This window comes from Podarcis muralis, chromosome 6 (assembly GCF_964188315.1).
Source record: "Podarcis muralis chromosome 6, rPodMur119.hap1.1, whole genome shotgun sequence".
Classification (NCBI taxonomy): Eukaryota; Metazoa; Chordata; class Lepidosauria; order Squamata; family Lacertidae; genus Podarcis; species Podarcis muralis.
The window spans coordinates 60,307,300-60,322,658 of NC_135660.1; the positions used below are offsets into that span (position 1 = coordinate 60,307,300).

Sequence of the window (15,359 nt, forward strand, 5' to 3'; positions counted from 1 at the left end):
ATCTTCATCAATTGATAGACTCCTACCTTCAGGAGCACTGTCTCCCTCCCCCACATTAGTCAGTTTAAAGCCCTCCTGATGAGGTTTCTGAGATTTTTTGCAAAAACATTCCTCCCAACCGTTGTGAGGTGCAGCCCATCGCTTGCCAGAAGTCCATCTTCAAGAAACTGCAGTCCGTGATCTAAGAATCCAAACCGTTCCTGTTTACACCATTTGCGAAGCCAGTTGTTCACTTCCACTATTTTTCCCTCTCTCCCTGGGCCACGTCGTTCAACTGGGAGGACAGATGAGATGACAATTTGTGCATTTAATTGCTTCAATTTCCTGCCCAGAGCCTCGTAATCTCTTTTGATCTTCTGGAGGCTATTGCTTGCAGTGTCATTGGTTCCCACATGAACCAAGAGGAAGGGGTATTTGTCAGTGGGTTTTATGATTCCTTGCAGTCGTTCAGTTACATCTTGGATCTTAGCCCCGGGGAGACAGCACACTTCCCGAGACATCTTGTCAGGCCCACAGATCACTGCTTCTGTTCCCCTCAGTAGGGAATCCCCTATCACCACCACACGCCTCCTCTTAGGTCTGGTCGGCAATTAGCTGTGGTGCCCCTGTATTTGACAGAAACACCACTGTATTTGTATCATTGTGATATTTCTTAGTAGGTTCAAAAATCCTAAGAATTCTTTCAAGGTGGTATGTGGCATTTAGGTTTCTTGTTGTATGCTGGCTGGTTAACTTAAGGGGGGGGGGACCCCCAAAACAAAACTGAGTATGTTCAGTGGCCAAGTGAGGGAGAAAATAGGGGTGGGGAAGAGAAGGGCAATGGAATGGGGAATCCTTGAAAAGGGCTTGGTTGGAATCTGGAACAGGAGCTCTCCATGATGCAATGTTTTGTTGCAAGTTCCCTTACTTAGTACTGTATCTGTTTCTTAGTAGGACAAGTCACAGCCCATTGCAGACATTATTTAGCTTTGGGCTGTGTTCTTCAACCTTGGTTCCCCAATGTGGGTGGACTACAATTCCCATCATCCACACCAGTCTAGCCAAGGATGATGGGAGTTGTAGTCTACCCACATCTGGAGACTCAAGGATGAAGAACATGGGTTTTGGGGGTGCCTGTGTGCTCTTTTTCCACAGTGAGCTGTGCCCAAAAAGCCTTACAAAAAACCACCTGTCTTATAGATATGCAAACCTGCAGTTTACAAAAGGTACCAGAACGTTCAAATAGGCCAAAGTCCAACCATTCAGTGTTGCAAATAAATAATTTAGACCTAACATGTAAGCACAGACCAAAAAGAAAGTTAACAAGCAAGCAGTACATAAATGCAACTCAAAGGAGCCTGGGACCTTCTCTCTAGCTCTGGGCTTCCTACAAGGGGTTAATGACGAGTTCTGTTATCTGCCATGCCCGGATACTTTAAAGACATTTGCAAAGACCCCAGCGCAATTTCCCCTTCTGCATCCTTTCAGAGCAGAGAAACAAGAATTTCAAAATGAAGATGAAGAGGTGATCGATTAATACCTGGCCCCGGACGGGCCACGTCTGCGGAGGACCCCTGCAGGAGGAACTCGGACCGTCTCTCTGGCTGCTTGCAAATGCCAGAGAGAGGAGCCACGGGGATTTTAAATGTCAGTCTCGGCTGGGTCCTGCTACATCCCTTACTTGGCAGCGGAGAGGAAGGGGAGGTGGAGAGAGAGGCAAGCCTCCGTAACCTTGGCAACGCAGAGAGTGGAAGCAACAATCCCCACCCTGCTTAGGATGCTGGAGAGGAATTTGTTTTCCGCTTTGAGAAAAGCCAGCCGCGAATTAGGTGGCTGCAACTGAGGGCTGGCCTTGCTGCTGGATCGAGCGCCTTTGCCTTTCCCTTCCTGAATGGGAGGGCCTCCGTTTCTCCAAGTGAGCTCCTCCGATGACGTGCCTGGAGTCGGCTGCTAGCTGCAGTGTCACTGCAATGGCTGAGGGGCGGCTGTTGGATGCTCGCAGTGAGCTCATTTTTCCCAGGAGGAAGGCGAGCATCCAGAGCATCGCCCGGCAACTGCAACCTGCTGGTGAAACCCCTCTCTAGCTCTTTGCCTCAGTTAGGCTGGCCTGAGTCTCCACTTTCAGGGTGTGTACCTGGTGAGCAGCTTTTTTTAAAAAACAAAACCTGTATGGTCGATTCCACCCCTCCTCCTCTTCCCTCCCTCCCTTGCTTTCACCCCCTTCCCCCAAAAATAATAATGCTGGACTAGACTTGACGAATCATGCTTGCATCACATCTGGTCCTAAGCCGTTTGGAGAACAGCGTATATAACCTGCAGGGAGAGAACAGACTTTTGGATTGCTTGATTTTTGCAGTTAGAAAATGCTAAACCTCTTGCAAAATGCAAGGTGAATGGCAACCCCTCCCACTCCCCTCCCCGCGCAAAAAAAAACAACCCCATGCTGCTTTAAACCTGCCTGCTAGGAACAACCTACAGGTTTTAGGCTGAAGTGCACTGCAATACACGGAATGGTGCTTCCTTCAGGTAAAGCAGACCAGCAATGTGCCCATCATGATGGAACTTGCCTGTAAGGTCAGTCTCTCTGCATATTTTTGCCTCTTTCTGCACCCGAATGGTATCGGTGTCTTTGCGCACACAGTTATATAACTGCCTGCTTGTTCATTCTGGAATTAATCCATTGCCAGGTTCTCGGGTGGTTTTTTTGCATGCTATGCTATGCTAAGCTATGCCATGATTTGTGTGATGTATCAGATGGCTGTAGCCTGGGTAATAAATATAGGTTGGTGGTGTTATTTCTTTTATGGGGGAAAAATAGTTTTAATGGAAAAGAAAAGGCCTTGCCAGATCCACGGCATTATATTCTATTGCATAATGTAGGGAGCTGCACCCATTTTGATTTGGTTACTTCAGATACGAATTCTGAGTAGAGCTGTTAGTTACAAGGTCCCACCTGCACTTTCACATATTGAGCATCAGCATTATTATTTGGGGTGGGGGGGGGTGAGGAGAGAGAGTCTAGCAAATTGCACTGAGCTCCTGTGTGCTGTGGACACCTCTTTAATTCTCTTCTATAACAATAGAGCCCTCTGGGGTTTAATCTGCAGTTAAAAGGGAATCTCCCATTTTATCACCCCTGTTTCCCTTGTCGGTGATAAATGTCAGTTTGGCCCATTAAGTGGCTGGACCTTCCAGTTCATAAAAGCTCACTAGCTGCAGTCAGCATACAACAATGCAGGTGGAGTTGGGAGTACAAAAATAGCAGGTGCAATTTCCCCCCCCCCTCTTTTTTTCGATTGTTACTTTCTCCCCTCTGAGCAATCCTGGTAAGATGGGACTTGGTACAATGGGATTCACCTCCATCAATGGTTCCCTTGGGAGAACTGAACAGTTTCTTTCCGCCTTCCATTCTGATTTGCTGCTGTTGGCCTTTACCTTCCTGAAGTACTGTGTTGTCAGCAATGTCATCCTTTGCTTTAAATATAGGTTTGTAGGGAGTTCTCTCTGTGTATGTGAAGGACCAGGGTGGAGGGAGGCAAGGTTTGGAATAGGGAGCTGTCACTTCAAAGTTTAGTTTCCACTACTTATATGAAAGGAACTGTCAGGCATCTCATAAGAAACCAAGGACAACACATATGACAGTAGGAACTGCTCAAGACAAAATGTTAGAAGAGCACTTGAGAAACAGAGCCACTGCAATGTTTAGGGCTGCAATCTGATAACTGCCTACCTGGGACAAAGCCCCACTGAAGTCCACGGGACTTACATCCAGGTAAACATGGATAGGTTAAAACTTCCCCCATCCCCACAAGAATATTGACCCAGAAGTACAGATGTAAATGGCAAGTGAATAACATTTTAGATGATTTTCTTGGTGGCCTCAATCTGCCAGACGAAGAAAGCTTTCATTGTGGATTGCTGTATGAAGACAATAATTTTCAATAACAACCTAGGCTTGCATTTTTTTCCAAGCATTTTATCCCTTCTGTGTATCTAATCACCGGTATACATTTCAGCATTTTATTTCAGTAGATTAACAACTGTATAAGCAACCTCAGAAATATTTGCTACCATCCAGGGGAATTCTCAAGCTCTGTCTTCTTGGGTATACTAATACATAATATTTCATTTCAGCATTAGGTGGGGGGCAAATAGATGAGTCTCCAGAATGATCTTTAGATGACAGCTGAAAAGACTCAACAGTCTTTTAGCAGTAACAGCATTAATTGAGCACAGCAAACTTCCCATGGGTTCTTAAACCACCCATATTCCAAAAACAGACTGAATTTTGTATTGTGGGGTGGAGCCCACCAACTTTTTAATAGCTGATTAGCTTGGTATTTATAATCCACAAGGGTTGTTTTCTCTTGCAAGAAAACTTGCAATATATATGGTCCATTACAATAACAGGATATGTAGATTGATGAGTGATTAACTGTTGCAGCTTAGATTGTGTGTTAACATAAAAGGTACTGGAGCATATTCCAAAAGGAACTGGAGCACAAGACAGACTCCCATTGATTATATAAAATAACACCATTTACTGAGTCTCTGTTGTCCAGTACCCCAGATTACCAAATGAACAGTTTGTGCATATCTCAAAGAGGATAACCCTCCCATTTATTTGAATTTCTAAATATCCAAAATATTTTTCTTTTCTTTTCAACTTTGAGTACCGGTATGTTTGGTCAACTCTCATTAAAAAACTCACCAGCACATTAGACATTCTTTGCAAAAAAATAAAATCAAAAGTAAATCACCAATTCTGCCATTCTCACAAAAACCATTACCAAAAGTTCAGATTCTGCATTTGCATCTATAGCTGAAACTTAGGTTATCCATATATCTTCTGTCTACATATGTATAAGATATATACATAAGATTAGCTAAGTAGATAAATAGGTATCGCTGCGGTGGGAAGGTAAATGACATTTCTGTGCCCTCTGGCTTCTGTCACAGTGTTCTCTTGCATCAGAAATGGTTTAGTCATGCTAGCCACATGACCCGGAAAGCTGTCTGTGGACAAACGCTGGCCCCCTTGGCCTGAAGCAAGATGAGCACCGCACCCCATAGTCACCTCTGACTGGACTTAATCATCCATGGGCCCTTTAATTTTTTTTAAAGTCTACATCCTTGAGGCTCCTTCTGATATTGCTGACAAAATACACATATTTTGTCAATGTTCATCTTTAAAATGTGAGAAATGACATTTTAAGAAGCTTTGTATACTGATCAGACTTTATGTGACTCATCCCATTGTGTATTTCTGTGTAAATTCCACTTGATGTTCCATATACCTCTTTTGTCTCCTCTGCTTCCTTTTAAATTTCACTAGGACTTGTTTAAGTTGTATTCAATGCCCCCCCCCCCAGGAAGAGCTAAATGAATGGTTCCAAATGAAATTTAAGTATCCTATGCATATTTACTCTAACATAAATCCTACTGAGTTCAATGGAGCTCCATTGAACTCAGTAGGATTTATGTTAGAGTAAATATGCTTAAAGGTAAAGGTAAAGGTACCCCTGCCCGTACGGGCCAGTCTTGCCAGACTCTAGGGTTGTGTGCTCATCTCACTCTAGAGGCCGGGAGCCAGCGCTGTCCGCAGACACTTCCGGGTCACGTGGCCAGCGTGACAAGCTGCATCTGGCAGGCCAGAGCCGCACACGGAACGCCGTTTACCTTCCCGCTAGTAAGCGGTCCCTATTTATCTACTTGCACTTTGACGTGCTTTCGAACTGCTAGGTTGGCAGGCGCTGGGACCGAACGACGGGAGCGCACCCCGCCACGGGGATTCGAACCGCCGACCTTTCGATCGGCAAGTCCTAGGCGCTGAGGCTTTTACCCACAGCGCCACCCGCGTCTCACAAAAAAAAAAAAATATGCTTAGGATCAGGCTATTATAGTGAAATTCTTTAGTATTTACTCAGGCCTAAACCACACTGAGTTAAGCTCAGTGGGGCTTACTTCCCAAGTAAGTGTGCGTATGATTACAGTAGAGCTGCCATACGTCTGGAATTTCCCAAACATAGCTAGGCTTCGTCTGTCAAAAATGGCATCCGGGTAGAATTTTCAGGAAACAGCTATAATGTCCGGGGAAACCCAGTGTATGACAGCCCATATCACAAGTGTTGGTTTTTTTGGGTGATTTCCCCTTTTAAAAAAGTTTAAAACTTCAATTTTCATGTCCAGATTTTCACTTTTTGAAATATGACAACCCTAAATTACAGAATTAGGGGTGTGTGTGTGTTTTTTCTTGCTGTAATGATATGATGTGTGGATGAGTCCATACATGCCTTCTTCCTCCCATCTAAGCCTACTTTGGCCAATAACACAGCCAGTTCAAAAAAGCAGGGAACTGTGCTCTCAGCAGATCACCTGAGATGGATGGAAGTGCTCCAACTAATACTTGGCCATAGCTCAGAGGCAGATTACCTGTTTTGCATAGGAAAGCTCCTAGGTTCCATCACTAGCCTCTTCATGTAGGGCTGGGGATGACCCCCATCTAAAAACTTGGGAAGCCATTGCAAGCCCTGTGGACAATACTGAAGTAGATGGATCAGTGTTCTGACTGAAGGAGCTCAATGGTCTGACTTTGTATAAAGCAGCTTCCTCGGTTCCCCGGTGCTTAGCCCATTCTGTTGCAGCACAGGTCTGCTTGATCTAGGCTGTGTTGTGTTGATGAGCTGACTGGTATACTTGGAAGTCAGACCAATAGATCCAAAAGGAATTATTTCCATTAGTGGGTTTGGCATTTGGTTAGGTACTAAATCTGAGAGCGAGCAAATAACGACTACGGCCTTTGGTGCAGATTGGAAAACTTAAGATACTAGACTTAATGGGCTTCCAGGCATACCTTCTTTAGATGGCAATAGCTGTAGCTCAGTGGCAGGGCAATTTGCATGGTGTGTAGAAGGTCCCAGGCTCAATCCCTAGGTCGTGTCTGAAACCCTGGAGAGCTATTGCCAGCCAGTGTAGACAATACTGAACTACATGGACCAGCGGTCTGATTCAATATAAGACAGATTTCCATGTTCCTATGTGATGTGTATTAGTTTACTTAAAAAATATGCTAAGCCAGATCTGTTACATTTAGGGACCTTTTGCTGATTCTGCCCTGCTTCTTCTGCTCCAAGGTCCTACTCTGATAACACCACTGGCTAGTGCTGTTGCAGCTGAGCTAAACTGGAACTATTTGTGCATGGAGCCTGCCCATTCTTCCCAAGAGAAATGTATTTTTCCTCCTCCCTTATTTTCATTTCAGATAGGGCCTGCAGAGCTTTGTTCAGGCCACAGTGGCTTCCAAGGACAACGAATGCCATCAGAGCAAAGTGGTTCATATGTCTGGGCCATTATGGAAGTCCTCTTCTGTGTAACGCTGCTACAAAAATAAAAGATCAATATTAAGAGGCTAAATATGGTTATATGCAAAACCCTATATAATTTGGTTCTTGTAAAACCAGACAGTTTACTACTCTGTTCATTTATTTATTTTTATCACTTATAAAATAATCTCAACCTTTTCTTTTAAAAAATGAACTCATTAAATAAGCAATTCACTAGCCTACAACTTTTATTAATATGCAAAGTATGTCATGCTTTTTCATTAGCACAGAACTTTATGAGACGCTGAGAGCACATTAAAAGAATCTCATTTCTTGTCTTATTACGATTATCTAGGGTTTATTGAACTTGTAGTTGTAGAGAGTTATAGCCAGCAGTGGTGTGCAGCATCACTTTGAAGAACATTTATTTCCCAACATGCATAGGATTGTGTTGCTAGTTGTACATGCATCCTATTGAAATTAATGGCCACCTATGTCATAGAAATTTGTCCCATTGACAATGGCCAATTAATTCCACCCAACCCATGGTCCACACTCGTCCTTTCAGAAGTTGGTTGAAATGGGCAGCTCTGAGGTCACAACTGTAGCCTGCTGAAAGTAAGGAAGAGGCAGATCACATTGCCACATTCAAATCTTCCTCAGCACCATTCTGTTTAGCTCTGGGTAAAAGCAACAGCAATAAGCTCAAGGCCTATTGGCCGTCTTCCTAATTTGTTAAATGCGGGTTTCAGCTAACTTTGACACGATTTTTCAGATTATTAATTACCGGTTACAGTGGATTGAAATCAATGGGACTGCTTGGACGGCAAGCCTATCCTCACTTACCTGGGACTAAGCCCCACTTAATTCAATAGGACCTACTTCTGAATAGTTCCTACTGCCAGTCTTGACTTCACTTGAGTCCCACTGATTTCACTCGGTTCAGCTTATTTAGTCTGGATCCAGCCCAATGCCATAATTAACCAATTTTTGAATTACAAATAAAGCTCTGCTTCTGCAGTGCAATCTATGAAAATGAAAGTGCAGTGCACCAATTTATTTTCCATGGTCTTAGTTCATGTCTACAGAATGCACACTGGTTTGAACCCAGTCCATTGGCTGGGGCTTACACAGCACTACTGCTGGTGGATTGCACTAAGTAGACCATAACCCAGTACCGTTTTGCATGTTTAAACTTAATTGATTTCACATAGGGTTTAAGTGGATAGCACTGCACTGATTTGCAGCCCTGATGCTCTTTCGGTCTTTTGATGTGCATTCAGGATTTCTATGGCTGCCTAATTTAATTCTGAACATTCCTTTAAAAACAAAACAAAAGATATTTTCAAATCCAACCCTCAAATTTCCAAAGACTCCCTTGAAATGGAAACATAAAAAGGTAAAGGTACCCCTGCCCGTACGGGCCAGTCTTGACAGACTCTGGGGTTGTGCGCTCATCTCACTCAAGAGGCCGGGGGCCAGCGCTGTCCGGAGACACTTCCGGGTCACGTGGCCAGCGTGACAAAACTGCATCTGGCGAGCCAGCGCAGCACACGGAAACGCCGTTTACCTTCCCGCCAGTAAGCGGTCCCTATTTATCTACTTGCACCTGGGGGTGCTTTCGAACTGCTAGTTTGGCAGGCGCTGGGACCGAGCAACGGGAGCGCACCCCGCCGCGGGGATTCGAACCGCCGACCTTTCGATCGGCAAGCCCTAGGCGCTGAGGCTTTTACCCACAGCGCCACCCGCGTCTGGACCAATTTCTAAACATCTCATCACATTCAAAAATCCACGTTTCTTCCACCCTGAAATGCAAAGCACTCTTCAGGGAGAACTAAAAGCGTTGGAAACAACTGAGAAATGGACATAAATCCCAAGTGAGTCCAGCCACTGAGTACTCTGAATGAGTTTTCGCCTGACAAGCTGAGTGCAAATGGCTCCCCCAGGGATCAAATGTAACATTGAGCATGGAGGCCTTTGTTTTTTATCCATTTGCAGCTGCCATCATGAAATCACCTTACACTGCATGTACACAGCCTCCGTGCAACACTGACTCAAAGCATTTCCGCTTTGATTACTGTTTCAATAAGGTTCAGTTCATATATTATCCTGGCACGTGGCTGCCTCCTGGAAACCAAATTGCATAGGATGAAATGTTGAGCAGGCTTGGTGAGCTTTCCTCAGGTAACTAATTGGCCACTGTAGTAAAGAGGCTTCTGGACTAGACAGTCCTCTAGTCTGATCCAGCAGGGCTGTTCTGAAACAGTTGGCATAATGGGGCAGCCCCTTGGATCAGACATCCTGACATTGTGTCACTGCTGATGGACTACATGGACAGGGTGGGACAGGGAACCAGCAAAGTCAGGGCTGTGTGGACTTACACACCAGTGAAGAAGAAGAAGAAGAAGAAGAAGAAGAAGAAGAAGACCCCACCCATCTGGCTGGGTTGCCCCAGCCACTCTGGGCGGCTTGCAACACACATAAAAACATCATAAAACTCCAAACATTAATAATAACCATCTGATCTGATACAAAAAAGTTACAATAACTTTAAAATAGACAACCTATATCAAACAAAGCTACACTGAACAATCCACAAAAATGCAATAGTAAACTAGGGTTGCCATATTTCAAAAAGTCGTTAGGTTGTTGAGCTTTTTGACTTGCCTAAGTTCCAGAACAGGGTGCCACCCCCCGGACGTCACTTCTGCCTTTGAAATCCCGGTTATGTCTGGATGTATGTCAGCACTATAGTAAACAACAAAATTAAACATCAGCAAATAATAATCAAACAGTCCACACCCATTAATTACAACAAAGAATTACCAAACTATAATCAGTTAAAAAACTGGCATATTAAACTATGGCAAGTCACAATGCATAAAATACCACAAAGAATACAAAGCCATTGTAAAAGGATCAAATTGAGAACGCAGGGCATACAACCATATATATATATATATATAACACTGGACTCCCCTTTTTTCTTTTCAGCTGCTTCTGCCCACGCAGCACTGATCTTGCCAACACAGCATCAGGGTGTGGGGCAGTGACACCGCTATTGGGAGTGCAGAGCTGTGGCACCAGCCCCTTCTTCTTATGTACTTATGTCTGTGCAAAGGGCTGCACAAGTGATTTGTGCTGATAGTAACCGTGCCAGGGAAACCATGCCGGTAATGTGTAGTTTCCTGGCATAGTGATTAGCGACCCGAATCAAAATGGTAGCCTTCAGTGCTAATATTCATTCAGCTTTTCAGCCACAACTGCACAACCTGATAATATAGAAAGTGGCCCTATGGACTGTGACCCATTTGATTATCTGCACTAGGCAAAGAAAACTCAAAACTTTCAGAGAGCGATTGAGTATCTGATACTGCAAACCGTAAGAGTTCTAGCGGCATTATCATTTCCATTCAGATATTCTGAGAGTGGTTGATTCAAACTCCCTGGAGAGTGATCAGTGGAATTCTTAAATCAACACTATTTTGCCAGGGTACTGGTGAATTATACATAGTTCTATAAACCTGTCTCAGGATTCTTGTTTGATGTACAGCTGAACCTGCTGTGCAAAAGGGGCTAGGATTAATCTTTGAAACACCTCCATCACCCCATATATGAAGACTTCCAGCAAAGAGACCAATTCCCAGAGTGGTTTAAACAACCAATCCCTCTTCCCAGGGAGCTCTGGGAATTGTAGCTCTAAGTCCTGGTACCCTTAACAAACTACAGCTTCCGGAATTCTTTGGGGAAAACCATGGCTGTTTGACGTGGCATCCTAGTGCTTTAAATATATGGTGTGAATGGGGCCATTATTGCTGTCTGGAGGAGCCGTGGTGCAACAAAAGCAGGACAAAAAGAAGCCAGAAGATTTGTGGTACAAAACTTTATTGGATTTCAGCAAAACGTTACAGGACTTGCATTGATTAGAAATGAAGCAGTGTGACCACTTCAAAACATTTGCAGGTGCAATGAACTACTGAAAGCAAGATTGCATATGACTGCTCCAATAGCTTCATGTGCACAAACCATCATGAATGCTCAATTAAAAAAAGGATGTCTGGAGGAGCCCAATGGTAATTAACCCACATAAATACAGTTTGTACTGCTTAGTAAATTAAGCTAATTTAGTGAAAGAGTTTTACAAAGGTATCAGCTAGTGAGCCTTTCAGGGTTTTCACCCACTGGCCAAGTGAAGAAGGGGTCTTAGGGATGAGGGAAGTATTTTTGACTTGTGGTGTGTCTGTGTCTTTCACATACATTGGTTTTTTTTTAAATATTTTATTGCAATTTTTTAAGAAGAGAAAATCACCAAGTATATAACAAACACAGATATTATAAAAAAAAGAAATAGCAAATAACAACCTTTCATACATTTTTTCAAAATCTTCTGGACTTCCTCACGTCTCCCTTTCCTGCGTTCTCCGAACAAAAATTATGTTCCGCAATTTATTACCTTATTTCAGATCTTATGTTCTAAATCTAATGTGTTATACCTCTAGCTTTAAATATTTCCATCAAATACTTAACTACTTAGTTTAGGTATAACCTTACTTCAAATCTCATCTTTATGGTTCAACTTATTCTCATACATTTCTCATCTAGACTGCTGATGCCAAGTTCCTTCCTTTCATGCACTTTCTTAACATTCAAACAATTTATAAAATCTTTGTAGGTAATCTTTAAACTTCTTCCAGTCCTCTTCCACCTCCTCCTTTCCCAGGTCTCAAAATCTGCCGGTCATCTCAGCCAACTCCATATAGTCTATCAGTTGCGTTTGCCATTCTTCCAGTGTGGGCAAATCTTGTGTCGTCTTTCACATACATTGTTATCCATTGTTATATTTGTAGCTAGCAGCACTATACCTTAAACCAATCGTTTCAAAGTTCCTACCTGCAGGCCCAATTGATGCAGCTGAAAACTACTGAGGCCCAGCAATCACAAAATGGTGGTGGATGGAGATCAAGTTTGACACAATCAGCTGACAATTACATACATCATTTTCAACTGAAATCTAATCCATCTTTTGAAGTTGTTCCATTTTTTGACCGCAGTATTTTCCTCATGGCAAGAAGTTCCACTGCTCAGGTTTCCCTGAGCTAAATAAAAAGGTGTTTTGACAGCCTCCCCATTTTCAGCAGAATTTTCTGATCCAGAAGCTTTAAATGGAGAAGACTTTTTCTTCTCTAGTCTTCCTTCCTGCTGCCATGTACCCCTCAAAAGCATTTTTAGTCCTCCCCTGTACATTCATTTCCCATTCTCCTTTCACACTCAACTTGAACCTTATCTATACCCTTACCTCATTTCCCCCTCTTAGTCCTTTTACATTCACTTTCCCCTCCTATAACACCTTTCTTTTCTTAGCCCCTTCTTTTCTATTCCCACCTTGTTAGTTATAAACATTAACATTTTCTCTCACTTTTTTATCTCCCTCAACACCTCCTCTGGTCCTTTTCCCCCAGTGGAGGAAGACTTTCCTTCCTCTCCCTTTCCCCTTGAACATCTGTCACCTGGCCACTTTCATTCAGCGTGCAAAGAGTTGCTGGTGCTAGCATTGGTCTGACCAAAAGGTTATGGGCATATGCCGGCAGCAGGGCAGAGAGGTGAAGAGGCACCACAGCCCACCTGAAAGTGCCCAGGTGAGTCCTGGCCCACTGCTTCAAAAATACTGCCTTACACCCTTCCTCATCCCCAGCAGGAGCAACCAACCAATTACTGTATTTTTTGCTCTATAAGATGCACCAGACCACAAGACGCACCTAGTTTTTGGAGGAGGAAAACAAGAAAAAAAAAATTCTGAATCTCAGAAGCCAGAACAGCAAGAGGAATCGCTATGCAGTGAAAGCAGCAATCCCTCTTACTGTTCTGGCTTCTGGGATAGCTGTGCAGCCTGCATTCACTCCATAAGACGCACACACATTTCCCCTTACTTTTTAGGAGGAAAAAAGTGAGTCTTATAGAGCAAAAAATACGGTATATCTAGAAGAAAAGGGCTCATCACTTTTTGGATAAGTTTGCTCTCAGGAAACTTTCCACAGGTCCATGGGCTTTTTCAGGTCTTCTTTGTTATAATGAGCTTGGATATTATCAGCTAATTGGAGCCATTCTGCGATAAGTTACTGTTCCCAGACAGAATCTTGTTATTTTTTTGGCAATTAACTACACCTGGGGGGAAAAGCAGCCCTATCTCTGGGAATGAATTTCAGTCGCGAAATAACTCTTTTTAATCATCTACTGACAGTGGCTCAGGTTTCTACAAGACAGCTGACAATGGATGGCTATGGGGATGCCATACATAGAGGGACCCATTCTGCGCTCCTAGTGTGGGATGCAAACACGTATGAGGTCCGGACACTGCCTGCATCCTTTATGGGACACCTTGGATGTTTGCTCATATACTACTGTATGCTCAAGAACATGTGCTAGGGATGTTTGCTGGGTTTGGGCTACCTACAAAAAACATTTGAAAAGACTGAAACTGCCCTTTGTGCTTTTTTGTGTTCATGATGGCAGACACCACCCACCGACTTGAAGTTATAATAAGAGGGAGTTAAAAAGGTAAAGGTAAAGGACCCCTGACAGTTAAGTCCAGTCGCAGATGATCCTGGGGTTGCGGCGCTCATCTCGCTTTACAGGCCAAGGGAGTCGGCGTTTGTACACAGACAGTTCTTCCAGGTCATGTGGCCAGCAAGACTAAGCCTCTTCTGGTGCAATGGAACACCGAAACCAGGGCAGCGCACAGAAACACCCTTTAACTTCCTGCCAGAATGGTACCTATTTATCTACTTGCACTGGTGTGCTTTCGAACTGCAAGGTTTGCAGGAGCTGGGACTGAGCAACGGAAGCTCACCCCATCACAGGGATTCGAATGGCCGACCTTCTGATTGGCAAGCCCAAGAGGCTCAGTGGTTTAGACCACAGCGCCACCCGCGTCCCTCTATGAGGGGGTTACTGGGAGCTTAAAAGGGTCAGAGCTGTGTTGTACTGAATGGTGTGGCTTGAGCTAGTGCTGGATTTACATATAAGCTAAACAAGCTATAGCTTAGGGCCCCACTCTCTTGGGGGCCCTCCAAAAAAATTTAAAGGAAAAAAAACCTGGATGTACATTTCCAAAATATAAGATAAAAAACAAATAAAATAAAACCTACATACAACTGTTTTTTGTGTTGTGTAGGCTCCTATGTGTGATGTGCACATGGCTTTAGATACCTATTAGGTCCATAAATTACCATATAGCATATATTCAACACAAAAAACAGTGACAATTTGTTGTTGACAAAGCTGGACATATAGCTTAGGGCCTCATCAAACCTAAATCCGGCCCTGGCTTGAGCTCAAGTTTTTTTTTTCCTGGCTGGAATGTGTCTTTGAACTCTGATTGTGACTCTTTTGGTTGCCTGGATGGAGGATAGAAAGGGTGTGTGCATGCAGAAAGTACTGTACAAAGATAGCATTTGTATTTCTTGTTCTGCCCACTCTTGTCTCTGGCCCTGCACATCGCTGGTACGTGGTCCCTGCAGGTGGAAATGCCCAGGGACATATGGACCTCGGTCGGAAAAACATTCCCCACTTTACACTTTGGGCATCCCAGGGAATGAGCTGATATTCTCTGGGTAAAGGTATTGTTTCTGCTTGGACAAGCGGTTGGGGACTTGCCATATCCTTGCACAGGTGAGTATAAAACTGCAGCCTTAATCGCTACTTTTTATATAAAATAAAATATGTCATGTTATTAGCGGCCAAAGTTCTAGGTATGGTGCAGACTAATGTTTGAAAAAGAAAAAAGTCACAATGTTTATTGCTGTTATTAGATAGTTATAGGACAGTACCCGAGGGACTCTTTTGCCAAGCACAGTGTTCCTTATCTCAGGTTTTCCTGGTGCAATCTTGTGTGTTGTGCGATTTAAACTCCTGCATGTTCTGAGCCGAACAGTTGCCATCCAGCCCATTCTATAAAATATATGCAAAGGCATCCTCATTGAAAAGCACAATGCCGCACGCAGGAACAGGATACTTCCGCATACATGGTTATGTTTCCTAGCAACTGCAGCCATTCAGATG

The 15,359-nt window shown here is 43.6% G+C and overlaps 1 protein-coding gene across 11 annotated transcripts in view; it reads left to right on the forward strand.

Annotated features, from left to right (window-relative positions):
* The first annotated feature begins 1,646 nt into the window (after positions 1–1,646).
* JAKMIP3 (Janus kinase and microtubule interacting protein 3) overlaps positions 1,647–15,359 on the forward strand; it is an 86,050-nt gene continuing 72,337 nt past the window's right edge. For 3 of the 11 annotated variants that reach the window (XM_028729888.2, XM_077930392.1, XM_077930391.1), the window contains exon 1: positions 1,648–2,553. The gene's annotated coding sequence lies outside the window, so the exon portion shown is untranslated. Of the gene's footprint in view, positions 2,554–15,359 lie in introns of all 11 variants that reach the window. The other 8 variants (XM_077930394.1, XM_077930395.1, XM_077930397.1 and 5 more) reach the window with 5 other exon arrangements.